General features: G+C 38.2%; 2 long non-coding RNA genes across 2 annotated transcripts; both read left to right on the forward strand.

Moving 5' to 3' along the window:
• The first annotated feature begins 11,912 nt into the window (after nucleotides 1-11,912).
• On the forward strand, nucleotides 11,913-12,789 carry LOC110863949. The gene is made up of 3 exons (XR_002549491.2): nucleotides 11,913-12,067; nucleotides 12,517-12,584; nucleotides 12,680-12,789. It is a non-coding gene; the product is annotated as an uncharacterized LOC110863949 (long non-coding RNA).
• Nucleotides 12,790-13,218: 429 nt separating this feature from the next.
• Nucleotides 13,219-14,636, forward strand: LOC110863948. The gene is made up of 3 exons (XR_002549490.2): nucleotides 13,219-13,367; nucleotides 13,817-13,884; nucleotides 13,980-14,636. It is a non-coding gene; the product is annotated as an uncharacterized LOC110863948 (long non-coding RNA).
• Nucleotides 14,637-15,303: the final 667 nt, after the last annotated feature.

Raw genomic sequence — 15,303 nt, forward strand, 5'->3', positions numbered from 1 at the left:
TGGATCATGGATAGTGGAGCTTCGAGACATATGACAGGGAAGACCGCGTTGTTGTATGATGTGAGAAACATTAATGGTGGTTACGTAGGTTTTGCGGGTAATCAAGGAGGAAAGATTATTGGTGAGGGAACGTTATCCAACGGAATCGTAACATTTGAGAGAGTTAACTACATAGCTGAGCTGGAGAACAACCTGCTGAGTATCTCCCAGATCTGTGACAGGATGTATACTACTCACTTCACTAACAAAGAATGTTTGATCTTGAAACCGGGATTTGTGATACCTGAGGAATGGATCATCATGAGGGCACCAAGAGTCAATGATCTGTACGTGTTGGACATGAGTGTAGCTACTACAACCACGGGTCAGGCTCATTGTTTCGTGTCCAGAGCAACTGAGAAAGAATCAAGATTGTGGCACAGGAAAATGGGGCATATTCACCTAAGGAAGATGAATCATTTGGTGCATAATGATTTGGTCACAGGAGTTCATGTCAAAGGTTTTCATCTGGAAGGGGAGTGCATAAGCTGTGTCAAAGACAAACAGAAGAAAAAGTCACACCCTACAAAGCAAGTCAATTCAGTTTCGAGACCATTGGAGAGACTTCACATGGATTTGTTTGGTCCAGTGAATGTTGATGTGTGTAAAATGCAACATATAAATTACATCAAATGAGGCATAAAACTAACTCTTTTTAAGTACTAATGTTGGAAAAAGAGTGTTTTTGTCTTCCTTTGTATTTTCAGGATTAAATGAGCTCAAATTCACAAAAGAAGCAAAACGACATCTAAATCTAACACAAATACAAGAAAAGGAACATAAGTGGATTGCCCGACCCCTCAACAGCATCCTCCCAAGCAAAATAGAGAAGGCAGAAGACTGAACACGCCCCGTGCTCAGCCAGCACGGGGCCGTGCCCAAGAAGCAGCAGAAAAGACAAACCTATAGAAGCTTCTATTGCCTACCACGGGGCCGTGCCCAGTGAACAGGGGGCGTGGCGAAAGTACAGCAGGCACATTAATTGTAATTGCGAATTACAATTAATGAAGAGAGAGAGTGTCAGATAGGCACCGGGCCGTGTCCAGCGGACACGGGGCCGTGCCCAGCCTTCTGTTCAGCCTATAAATAGGAGTGCTTGGTTTTATTGCAACTCATCCCTTGGCACACCACCTCTCTCACACTTCATCCACCACCCACCACCATCACAACACCATCATCCACCACCATCATCCATTGTCCATCATAGAGTGTGTGAGTCGTCTCGGGATCCAAGATTGATCGTAAGAGTTCTTGACAATCAAGGCCATGTTTGCCTAAGTCTCTTACATCACTTGGTGAAGACAAGTGTTTAGTATAATACTTTTTATTTTTAATATTTTGCACTTTTTATTTGGTTTTGTATTAATGACTTTAATAACTAGTTGCTTATGTTGAAGGTGATCTTTCCTTATCGTTTGTCCGTGGTGTCTTGGCATTATTTTACTGTCTATATAAAATAAAAGATTTTCACCATTCATATCTCCACGGTCTATATGGAGGTATGTTGGCTACCTGGTCGGGGGTTAAGGGAACGGTTTGGTAAGGGTCTTGCCCTTGTTCAGCGTTTAGAGGTCCTGCAAGGGACCTGGGTCAAATTTAGTAGGATCTCCTTCAATGCCCATAGGTATTGGATGGCGGGGATCCAAACTCTTTGACCCCCCTCATAAGTTAACTACTATTAATACTATAACCCGGCTATTTAGGATTGTATCCTTGCTGACTCAGACTACTTAGTCGAGGGTAACGTCACCTCCAAAAGAGGGGCCTACCATAATTTGCATTAATAACTTAATTCATTATCTTTCAATAATCCGACCCTTTAGGATTGTATCACGCACATCAATGTCAAGAGTATTACAGGAGATTACTACTGTTTGGTCGTGACTGATGATTATTCCAGATTTTCGTGGGTTTCATTTTTGAAATCGAAAAACGAAACATTTGACAGTTTAATGGCGTTGTTTAAAAGAATTGATAATCTGTACCAGAGGCCTATCAGTAGAATTAGAAGTGATAGTGGTACTGAATTTAAAAACAGTAAGATGGAAGAATTTTGTGATGAAAGAGGTATACTGCATGAGTTTAGTGCTCCGTACACTCCGCAGCAGAATGGAGTAGCAGAACGCAAAATCGGACGCTAATCGAGATGGCTAGAACTATGCTCGCAGATTCAAAGTTACCGATTAATTTTTGGGCTGAAGCTGTTTCTGCCGCATGCTATACTCTCAACAGGGTTCTTACTGTTAAGAAGTTCAACAAGACGTGTTTTGAGCTAATCAATAACCGCAAGCCGAATTTGAAGTATCTAGAACCGTTCGGGTCACCCTGTACAGTTATAGAGCCTCATGGAAAGTTTGGTCCGAAGTGCATTGAGGGAATATTTGTTGGCTATGCAAATCCAATGCGACGTGTCTTCGTTCCAAGTGAAAAGCGGATTATTGAAGCAGCGAATGTTGAATGTTAAGCTTACACTATGCCGCCACAAAGTCCTGGAGATTCATGGAAATATCATTATGATAAACTTTGGGATTCGTTCGACATGAGAGAAGAATCAGAGGACGATGAAGATTTCTTTGATGAGTTGGATATTTTGCGAGAGTATGAGTCGCAACTCAGGTTCCCAGCGGAGTATTCTAGAAGACCTCAGGAAACTTCAAATGATGATGAAGCAGGTCCTAGTCATGCTGGTGAACATGATGATGAAGTTGCTCCTGGCAATCAGTCGGAGGTGAATGATAATCAAGAAGCTGAAAACATGCCAGTTTTTTATCATGGTGATTCAGACTCTGAGGGGGAGCAGATCCAGTTTTCAAGTCAAACAAACCAAGTTGGTGAAAAAGATGCAGAACAAAATGTTACTAATCTGGAGGGAAATATTGATGTTCCAAGCGAAGTGATGTCACGAACTCTTACTTATCATCCAGAGGAGTTGATCATAGGAGAATTGCATTCAGGCGTTCGCACAAGACGTCAAATAGACCAGGGCTTAACATGTTTTTATTCTACAGTAGCACCTTTACAAACTGAATTTTCATTAAGTTGCTTTATCTCGCAGGTCGAACCGAGAACTTATAAAGAGGTGCTTACTAAAGACTCTTGGGTCATAGCAATGCAAGAAGAATTAAGTCAGTTTGAAAAGTTATGAGTATGGAAGTTAGTGGATTTGCCGGATGGTCAAAGGAAAATCAATACGAAATGGGTATTCAAGTGTAAGAGAGACGACAGAGGAGTGGTTGTAAGGAACAAAGCTCGACTCGTTGTTCAGGGCTTTAGTCAACAGGAGGGGATTGATTTTACAGAAGTCTATGCTCCTGTAGCACGACTAGAGGCTATCAGAATTTTCCTAGCATTTGCGTCTTGGAAGAACTTTAAAGTTTATCAGTTGGATGTAAAATCGGCGTTTCTTTATGGGAAGGTCAAAGAGGAGGTTTATGTCGGTCAGCCGTCGGGCTTTACTGACCCAATCCACAAGAACAAAGTTTATTTGCTAGACAAAGCGTTGTATGGTCTACATCAGGCACCGAGAGCCTGGTACGAGACTTTGTCTCAACACCTACTCGCTAACAATTTTATTCGTGGAAAAGTGGATGCCACTCTCTTCACTAAAGAGGTCGACGGACATCTTCTGATAGTTCAGATTTATGTAGACGATATAATTTTTGGGTCAACGAATGAGAAATTGTGCAAAGATTTCGAACAGGTGATGAAGCAGAAATTTGAAATGTCATCAATGGGGGAGATGAAATTCTTTCTGGGTTTACAAGTTGAACAACTACCTGAGGGAATTTTAATTCACCAGACGAAGTACGTGCATGATATTCTAGAGAAATTTGGAATGTCAAGTTCTATTTCTGCTTCTACCCCACTTGCGACAAATCATGGGATTCATCCAGATCTCACCGGAGACAGGGCTGATGAAACGTTCTACCGTTCCATGATAGGTTCTTTGATGTATCTAACTGCTTCACGTCCTGATATCATGTACCCAACGTGCCTCGCAGCAAGATATCAATCTAACCCGAGAGCTTCGCACATGATCATTGTCAAGAGGATATTCCGTTACTTGAAAGGAACACCCACATTGGGGTTGTGGTATCCTAGAAAAGGCGATTTTACGCTCGAAGGGTATTCCGATTCGGATTTCGGATGCTGCAAAGTTAATACCAAATCAACAACTGCAGGATGCCAGTTCTTTGGACCTCGATTGGTTACCTGGCAGTGTAAGAAACAAACGTCTGTGGCGTTATCTACATGTGAAGCGGAGTATGTTTCTGCTAGCAGTTGCTGCTCTCAGATCCTGTGGATACAGCAACGGATGCGCGACTACGGTTTGCAGTTTCTTAACACACCTCTGTTTGTTGATAATGAGGCCGCAATAAATATAACTAAAAATCCAGTACATCACGCTAAAACTAAACATATAGAGATTCGTCATCACTTTATTCGCGATTGCTTCGAGAAAAAGTTGATACGAATTGAGAAAATCCACACTGATGAACAAAAAGCTGATTTGCATACCAAAGCTTTTGATAAAAATCGGTTTCAATATTTGTTAAAACTTAATGGTATGAAATTGCTTTCGGTGTCGGATGGAATTGTGAGCGTTGATGAGAGTACTGTTGCGGATGAAGATGAGAAACAGTCTGCAATGGTTTGTCGATTTTTTACGTGTTTTGGTATTTAGGGGGAGTATAGTTAGTTGTAAATAGTTATATTTTCAGAAAATACAAAAACAGTAAAAAATGCAAAAAAATCCAAAAACAATATAAAATTGAAAAAGAGCTTGTGTATATAGGGAAAATGATAGTACATCGGCTAGACAATTACAGTATGCTAAAGATTTGTAAAGTTTAAATGAGTTAAACAGTCTCACTAATGATGTGTCGATAGGTTTTCGCACATTTAGTAGATTTATTCGGGATATAAACCTAAAATTTCAAACTTGTGAAATTTGTGGGGAGCACTACTTGGATATATAGGTAACCCCTGAAATCTCGTTTGAAAGGTCTCGTATTCTGATATACTAGGTTTTTATACTCAATGATGTCTGGGGTATTATTCCGGGACTTCTGCTGAACGGAAGTTCTGACCTAGTCCTTGGCTAATACTTTCTCTATAATGCTTGAAACACAACATAAACCCTCAGCATGCAGATGAAACAATAAAATTGATAGTCGCTGCTGTTGTAGCTAAAAGATCCTCTAAAGGGGACATACTGAAAAGTCGAAGCTGATATTTCTCTGCGTATACGGAAGTATCGACCTGAGATCCCTCGGCCCTCGCATACCTAATTTATGTACAGATATCATTGTAGTATACTTACCTGTAAGACTGAATATTGGGATTCTGGATACGGGAGTATATATTCAAGAGGTGGGACACATGAATTGAGCTAAGTTCATAAAACATCTAAATTGTATCCTGAATAGGTTGAAATCTGTGTGAGAATTTAAGATGGATCAGTATGTCGACAATCGAGGTGAATTGTTTAAGTCTGAGCATGTAATTAAGCTTAACGGTACTAGTAATTTGTCTGAAAAGCTGATATGATTCCCTGACACGCTCGCCAAAATTAAGTTTGAGTATAGTTCAAATTCTTTATTTTTTCTGCAATTTAAGTTTTTCTGTTATTTCATTTCTTAGTTTAGATCACGTCATAAAATCCAAAAAGATTTTTCAATTCTGATTTAGTTTAGACAAACCAGAGTGGAAAGTTGATTGTCTGATTCTCGAGATTTGAAGCAGATGCAGGAGATTCTGAGCTGAAGAATGAGGGGAGCTTACTTTGTTGGAGTTTGAAGGTATTTTCAAAGTTAAAACAAGTTCATTAAATTGATGCTTTTTACATTATTTTCAGAAATTTTGAAAATGTTTTACAAAATCAGTTTGATTCGTCAAATGATCAACCAAGGTCATTAAATTGAACTTGGTAGATTAATTAAGTATCAGGGTCATTAATTTGGACCTGATTACTTGAGTGGATTTCTTAAGCTGATTGAGTTTGTGATTTATTATTGAAAAGATAAAATTCTAATGTTATTGGTTGAGTAACAGGTTTTTGGACTTCATTATTTCCAACGGAAGCTAAGTGTCAAAGCTTGAACCAGATTCTCAGATTCTAGCATATCGAGAGGGGGAGTCTGGATCAACAATCGAAGGGAAGTTAAAAGTAAGATTCAGGTAATGATTCTGAAGCCTGTGAAGATTGAGTTGTTGCAATGAGAAGACAAAGTTGTGAAGAGTACAAGATTGAAGACTCGGGAGCCAAAGACTTCGTCAACATCCAAGGGGGAGTCTGTTGGTGCACTGAATGTCTGCTGACTATGTCTTATCGAGTCTTATGTCTAAGATAGGTTAAACGAGTGTTCAAAAGTGTTTAGATTAGGGTTGTTTAGGGTTTAAATGGTCCTGGCCGTTTGAAATACACCTGGCTGTTTGAAGCAGGCTGGTCGTTTGAGTCATGACCGTTTGAACAAGACATGTCATGTTCAAACGGAAGGGGCTGTATCTATAAATAGATGAACATTTCAAACGGTTAAGATATGCATGTATGTGTGTGTGAGCGAAGGTGCTGCCGGATTTCTGTCAAAATCATTGTAAAAGCTCGCAACCAGTAATAGAAAAGAAAGATTGAAAGGAACAAGCTGTTTTTGACTTAGTTTACTTTGATTCCGCCTCTGTAAACTAAGATGAACTACTTTCACTGACATTTAAGGTCACCGGATTGGTCCAACATATACACACTTGCACGCATCACTAACCTATATAAGATATTGAAAAAAAAAATACTAAGTGTGAAAACCAAACACGTTAATGATAGAAATAAGGGTACTAGAACTAAAAGTTCATTCCAACATGTCTGGACACAAGGTAGCATAAAAGTACAGTTAAACTAGGAAGTAATTTAGATGATAACCCTCAAAGTAGCCAACATTATGGATGCCACTCAACCAAGCAATTTAGACAGATGTTTGGTCTTCTTCATCAGACCTTTGCTCTCAACAGACTTTAGGCTTCAACAAACATTGTTTCTTCTTGAACAACGGTTCTAAGGCTTTGATCAGATGTTTGCTTGTCTTCAACATATGCTCTAATTTAGGTGTTTACGGTTCACTATATTTGGGGAGAGAATTGTTTCATCAATTGCTTATTTCTTGATCTATTTGTCATGTTTTGGCTTTCGGATATCATCTGTTCTTTTGTAGGTCCAACAAGTGTGGATTCATGGGTTATGGATTCGGGTGCTTCATTTCACGCTACCCACAACAATAAAACACTTTGGAATTCGAAAATTAAGGATTTTGGTAAGGTACCACTGGAAAATGATGAAGTCCTAGATGTCACAGGCATGGGTGATATTAACCTAGTTACTTCAGCTGAATCTACTTGGACTATGAGAGACGTAAGGGTTATTCCAGGCTTGAAGAAAATGCTTATTTCAGTCGGGTAGCTGGATGATTAGGGGCACGAGGTTAAGTTTGGTAGTGGACAGTAGAAGGCAATCAAAGGAAATCTAGCAGTTGCACGTGGCAAGAAGAGAGGATAATTGTATATGGTCGAGAGACCACCAGAGGTAGTTAGCCCGATTATGGTAAAAAAAATGGTTCACAGAATCTTATAGGCAGAAGAGGGTTACTTTTGCAGGGAAGGCACCCAGAGATAAAGTAAAGATTCAGGATGAACGAGTTTGGAAGGTTAAACTAGGCAGAGGACTTCGTGACAGTGGGAGCACAGGTTGTGTTTCAGTTACAGTTCCAGTGCGATAGTGGATGAAGAAAACGATTAATTCGACGAGAAAAGTCTCTCCAGTGAATTACTTGCTTATGATGGAGAGTTAGTTCTCAAGTTTTCTCAAGGTCTGACATTTTGTTTAAGTAGGAGTCAAAAGGGACAAAGAATGAGTCACGGGTAGTGACTAATGAGTCGAAGCTCAATGGGAGCATCAACGAGCCTTCGGGTTAATTGATGCGAAGGCTGGTGGCAACTAGAGGTGAACCTTAGAGTTTCCGTTGACAGATTACAGAAGTGCATTGGAGCGCAGTTGATCGTGTCTTTGAAGCCTCCAAGTGGGAGATTGAGAGGTTATAGACTTATCGACTCCAGAAGGTGCGGCGTGACAATAAGGGCAGTCGGCCCTAGTCGCGGGCCATGAGCTTCTTTATTTAATTATGGGTTTTTAACCCCAATTGTGTAGTATTAGAGATAATTTTGTTTGTATATTTGATTGATCGTATTGACAAGTATAAATACAAAAACAAAGGAGGAAATTAAGGATATACAATAATTACAATATTTTGAATATTATTTCCTAATATCCCCTTTCAATCGGATAGGAGGGCCGACACGAAGCAAGCTGCGAAACCGTTCAAATAATGGGCGTGAGAGGCTTTTGGTGAAGATGTCAGCCACCTGAAGATTGGTAGAAACAAACTTAGTTTGGAGTTGTCCGGATGATACAAGATCACGAATAAAATGATAATCAATGTCGATATGCTTAGCACGCTTGTGAGAGACAGGATTTTGACTTAGAAAAATGGCACTGCGGTTGTCACATAAGAGAGTGGGTCGTCCAGGGAGCAAGGCATGTAGTTCACAAAGCAAGTGAGTAACCCAAATGAGTTCGGCTGCGGTATTGGCCATTGCCCTGTACTCAGACTCACAACTAGACCGAGAGACGGTAGGTTGCTTTTTTGCACTCCATGAGACAAGATTTCCGCCTAGGTAGATAGAATAGCCATACATCGAACGACGTGTTTCAATACAACGAGCCCAATCCGCATCCGAGTAGGCCACAAGAGTTGTGACGGGCGGTTTAGAAAAGGAGAGCCCATAAGATAACGTCCCTTTAACATACCGTAGTATACGCTTGACAAGTTGATAGTGGGACGTAGTGGGCGAGTGAAGAAATTGACTCGCTTGGTTCACAACATATGCAAGATCCGGTCTAGTAATTGTCAAATACTCCAAGGCACCGACCAACGAGCGATAAAGAGTGGGATCATGAAAAGGTGTACCAGTAGTGAGAAAAGAATCAGTAGTGGCTAGCGGTGCGGAGACCGGTTTTGAATCCCGAAGACCCGCACGAGCCAAGATATCATAGGCATATTTGGATTGGCACAGAAAGAGGCCATTTGTGTTGTAAATTAATTCCAAGCCAAGAAAGTTACTCAATCGGCCTAAATCTTTTGTTGCAAACTCAGTATGTAGTTAGGAGATGAAGTTACCCATGATGTCTTCATTATTGCCCGTAAGAATAAGATCATCCACATAAAAAGGCAAATACATGACACAAGAGTCTCGTTTGAAAACAAAGAGTGAAGTATCGGATTTGCTACAAAGGAAACCCTGGTTCAAAAGAAAAGAACTCAATCTGTGAAACCAAGCTCGAGGTGCTTGTTTGAGACCATGGAGTGCCTTGTTGAGACGACACACATGAGTCGGATGCTTGGTATCAACATACCCCGTTGGTTGTTCCATATAGACCACCTCATTGAGATTTCCGTTTAGAAAGGCATTTTTGACATCTAGTTGATGAAGCGGCCAATTATTGATGGTAGCTAAAGTAAGAACAATATGAACTGTTGATGCTTTTACCACGGGACTAAAGGTGTGGTGGTAATCAAGGCCGGAATTTGAGTGAAACCTTGGGCGACCAAGCGGGCTTTAAAACGTTCTACCGAGCCGTTGGCGTTGTATTTTGTACGATACACCCATTTGGATCCGACCACATTTGTGTTTTCGGGACGCGGAACAAGAGTCCACGTGTTGTTTTTATGTAAAGCATCCATTTCTTCATCCATTGCCTTAACCCAAGTTGAGTGTTTAGAAGCAGTTTTGTACCCCTTTGGAGTTTTAGCTGAGAAAAGGGATGTATGAAGTAAGTTGTTTTCCAAGAAGGCGAGGTCGGCATAGTGCTTTGTTTTAAAGATGCCAGATTTTGAGCGGGTTTGCATAGGGTGATTTGGTGGTGGTTGAGAGGGTGTTGCGGGTTCAGCAGGTGGATTGGTGGGTTCAGTAGTTGAGGTAGCAGATAAGATGGGGTTGGGAAGTTGGTTGGTTGTAGGTGGGGTGGTTGATAAGGTGGGGTTGGGAAGTTGGTTTGTTACAACTGAGGGAGCAATGGTGGATGAATTAGGGGGCGTAGGTTCTGGGCATAGAGAACAAGGAGTGGAGTGAATGGGTTTATGGTTTTGAGCATGTGATGGGAGTGTATGTTTAGATGATGAAGAGGCATCGCCGACCATCGGAAAAAGAAAGGATGAAGAAGCGGCGGTGGTAGGATTAGGGATTTGGGAGGCCCAGAATAATTTAGGCTGATACCATATTAGAGATAATTTTCTTTGTATATTTGATTGATCGTATTGACAAGCATAAATACAAAAACAAAGGAGGAAATTAAGGATATACAATAATTACAATATTTTCAATATTATTTCCTAATATGTAGTATGTAAAATTAATCTCTCGCATTTGTAATGTTTCACACCTCAATAAAAAATATCCTAGTTGCCATCCATGGACGTAGGTCAGTTTAGACCGAACCACGTAAATCGTTGTGTTCGTTTATTAGTTCGTGTTTTTTTAACTAGATCCTAACGATAGTTATATTTGTTTGTAAATAGTTGATATGGATGAATAAGATACAAAAGGTTAGATAAAATAGTGTTACATGTTTTTTTTGAACGGCAAGGAACGACGTTCCAACCACCGTGACATCAAGCGCTGTGGCCAAGGTCGACTACTCGACCGTTGTCGGCCCCTTGGCTCTCCTAGATGTGCGAAAACCCGACCTCTACCCGATCGAAGGCACGTCAGTAGAATAATCGGTAAAACCTCGCCTCTCATCCAAGACGAACCGGCGCCACCCGTATTTGCCCTTCACCTGGATGCCGCAGAAAACAATGTGAAAAGTGAAAGTCGAACCTGGGTCATAAGAAACACTAAATCTTTCCCTAACCACTCTACCACTACTTCATTCGCAGTGTTACATGTTTTATTACTATAATTTTGTTATGTAATGAAACATCAAAAAAATTCAATGTTATGTACAGTTGAAAGTTTTGAGGAAATGATGATCCATATGTTTGATTTGGGTGAGGATATCTATTATCTATATTAAAACAAAACAAACTTATGCCACTTGGCATGTAATTAGGCTACCAGATGCCACGTGGCATCTAATTGTTTCTCGAATTCTTTCTTTGAGCGGCAAATGAATAGACGCTACCTTCACAAAGCTTCTCAAACAATCCGCCCTCAATCTTGCCAAAATTATAAAATCATTTCCTTTTTCAAATGAATTTCATTGAGAAACCCTAATTTCAGTTTCATCTCTAACTCTTGATTATGTTCCGTCTCTCACACGCTTTGGAATTGTTAGGGTTTCTGCGTTATCAATGAATCGCTTTCTGCCTCTCATTCATTCCTCTATGAATCCGACTCTGATCTTCGTGATAAAGGTTAGATTTTGTCAATGGATCAACTATCGTTCTTGATATTTTAGATTTTATAACTAATAATTTCTTTTGTTTTGTATATCTCATCTTAAATCAGTTGTATCCTGGTTCTCCGATTGTTGTGATCCAGTCAGTCCGATAACAAGGATGTTAGATTCAATTTTTCACCACCGCTAACCTGATTTGGTCTTTTTTTGTAGTATAGTTTATCTACTCAAATCTAAATGTGTTAACAGGTATGTAAGCTAAAAATATCATTTTTGTTTCTGATTTTTTGTAGATCTGGTATGTATATGATATTTTAACGTTTTTGTTCTTCAATCTGAAGAGAGTATACATGTTTTTTTCTTTATTTGGGAAGCAAATTAATAAAAGAAATTAGGTATTTTTAACTAGAGTTTGTTTATATGAAGGTGTCAGATCCAAATGCCTTTAGAAGTTCATCAATGGCTCGAATGAAGCTCTAATTTGGACAAGTGATGATTGACGATGATAGTAGCTTGGGTGGTGGTTTTGGAAGGATTGGGTGCCGGTCTACCATGTTTGGATGCAACTGGAGGTTGTTTGGTCAGGTAATTCGGTTCAATATGCGTTTCTACGACGTAATTGGTTTATTTTTACAGTTTGATTTGAGTATAAACGGTACAGTTGTTTGTAAATTCTTTTGGATATGAATTATATCTGTGCATTGGTTATTGTATGTATACAAGTATTTGGTTTGATATCCAGTACTTTGTTTATAATTGAAAAGTTTTAAGATGCACACCAAGTGCTTGATGAAATGTTTCAGCAAAAGTGACTTCTATTTCACATATTTTTAATTAGGTTCTTAGTGTTCCATGCTCTTTGATTACAAATTTATTTGAGATGTAATTTAAATTTTCTATAATAGTCTATACATTATATTTGTTACAAATTTATTTGAGATGTAATTTATTTTTTCTATAATAGTTTATACATTATAATAGTTATACATATAAGTTGCTTTCTAATTGTTGATGTCAACTTTGTTCCAAAAAAGTTATGGAATACATTGCTGGAGGAGAGCTATTTGACAAGTTTGTAGCGCAACGCTTCAGTGACCATGAGGTTCTACTATGACGTCTAACTTTCGTTTCTTTGATGATTTGTATTCTGATTAGTCTTCTTACATTCTCACTATGTGCTTTCAATTAAGGAACCAGGTAAGTATTCTTGATTATGTCTAATGGAGGTCTGAACAAGCCAACGGTTCATAATCATTTATCTCTTGGCGATTCGATTGACTTTGTGAAGGTTTAAGAGGTAATTTAATTAGTTTTTTTTAATTGATCAATGCTAACTTCTTTTGATTTTGAGTTCTTTAATTTAGGGTATAATATTTTAAATGAAGTTTCACTCAGTGATTCAGTGTTATTAAGTTTAGTGTTTGATATGTTAAAACGAAAGTTTGATTTTGGTGATCCAGTGTTCTTTAATTCAAGGTTACATATTTTTAACGAGGCCTAATTACATACCTGTTAACACATTTAGATTTGAGTAGATAAACTATACTACAAAAAAAGACCAATATATCATTTTTGTTTCTGATTTTTTGTAGATCTGGTATGTATATGATATTTTAACGTTTTTGTTCTTCAATCTGAAGAGAGTATACATGTTTTTTTCTTTATTTGGGAAGCAAATTAATAAAAGAAATTAGGTATTTTTAACTAGAGTTTGTTTATATGAAGGGTGTCAGATCCAAATGCCTTTAGAAGTTCATCAATGGCTCGAATGAAGCTCTAATTTGGACAAGTGATGATTGACGATGATAGTAGCTTGGGTGGTGGTTTTGGAAGGATTGGGTGCCGGTCTACCATGTTTGGATGCAACTGGAGGTTGTTTGGTCAGGTAATTCGGTTCAATATGCGTTTCTACGACGTAATTGGTTTATTTTTACAGTTTGATTTGAGTATAAGTGGTACAGTTGTTTGTAAATTCTTTTGGATATGAATTATATCTGTGCATTGGTTATTGTATGTATACAAGTATTTGGTTTGATATCCAGTACTTTGTTTATAATTGAAAAGTTTTAAGACGCACACCAAGTGCTTGATGAAATGTTTCAGCAAAAGTGACTTCTATTTCACATATTTTTAATTGGGTTCTTAGTGTTCCATGCTCTTTGATTACAAATTTATTTGAGATGTAATTTAAATTTTCTATAATAGTCTATACATTATATTTGTTACAAATTTATTTGAGATGTAATTTAATTTTTCTATAATAGTTTATACATTATAATAGTTATACATATAAGTTGCTTTCTAATTGTTGATGTCAACTTTGTTCCAAAAAAGTTATGGAATACATTGCTGGAGGAGAGCTATTTGACAAGTTTGTAGCGCAACGCTTCAGTGACCATGAGGTTCTACTATGACGTCTAACTTTCGTTTCTTTGATGATTTGTATTCTGATTAGTCTTCTTACATTCTCACTATGTGCTTTCAATTAAGGAACCAGGTAAGTATTCTTGATTATGTCTAATGGAGGTCTGAACAAGCCAACGGTTCATAATCATTTATCTCTTGGCGATTCGATTGACTTTGTGAAGGTTTAAGAGGTAATTTAATTAGTTTTTTTTTAATTGATCAATGCTAACTTCTTTTGATTTTGAGTTCTTTAATTTAGGGTATAATATTTTAAATGAAGTTTCACTCAGTGATTCAGTGTTATTAAGTTTAGTGTTTGATATGTTAAAACGAAAGTTTGATTTTGGTGATTCAGTGTTCTTTAATTCAAGGTTACATATTTTTAACGAGGTTTAATTTTGGTGCATCAGTTGCAGGCTCTGCTGAGTTGCAGGGCTCTGCTGCAATTGTTAATTCCTTGGTCATCTGCTGCAATAGTTCAGCATGAAGCTCATTTTAATTTATCATTTTATATGAGATGTCAAAAAGATTGTTTAACATGCTTTCTTCAATTTCAATTTTCTATATTGTATATGAGGACTCAGTAAAGTCAAACCGTGGAAGCAAACCTTTAGGAAATTACTATAGAAAGAAAAAAGATGAGTTAAAGATCGGGGACCAGCCGTAAATTACTATAGTGAGAAAAATTGAAGGCGCAATTGCGAGAAGAGGGTAGTAGTGGCGGACAAAGACTATGATGCTTCAGTATTTTAATGGCACCGTTGCCATTAGTGATCCTGAATCACCAGTATCGACTTCATTTTCATGTTTTAATTTAGCTCCCAGGTAAGTGTATTTGAGTCTTGCTTCTTATTTTGTGTTACCTTGCATTAGACTTTGATTTGTATTATCTCTTCTTTGGTTTAAGGCTCTGCATTTTGATTTCAATCTGGATAACTAACTTAATTGATATAAACCTTAAAAAACCATCAAATTTTGATCTAAGGTAATTTACCTAAAATTATCGGTTTTTCAGGTGCCATCCTTGCGCAAGAAAGTTCACATGGCCAAAAGTTACGGACAAGTCAACTGTCCCCACAATATTTTTGACTGGTTAACGGGTCATTTGACCTTAAATTGAAATATTTCACTGTTGGTTACCTTACATATAAGTTCTTCAAATTGGACCAGAACTTTCGGTTTGTTAATAGTCAAGAAAGAGTGTTTGCTATTCAAGTGTTCGAGCTCCACAGATTGATAAAGGTATGTCGGGTCAACTACCTATATGGTCCTATGTGGTTTTGAACTAATCTCCCTGAATTATCACTCTTTTTTCTCATATAGTTTTATATAAGTTAAAGTTTTGGCAAGTAAAAAAATAACCATAATGCTACTGCTAATCAAGGGTTATGTTTAACAACTTTCTTTTTCGGCGA

The sequence above is a fragment of the Helianthus annuus genome, chromosome 6 (assembly GCF_002127325.2).
Source record: "Helianthus annuus cultivar XRQ/B chromosome 6, HanXRQr2.0-SUNRISE, whole genome shotgun sequence".
Classification (NCBI taxonomy): Eukaryota; Viridiplantae; Streptophyta; class Magnoliopsida; order Asterales; family Asteraceae; genus Helianthus; species Helianthus annuus.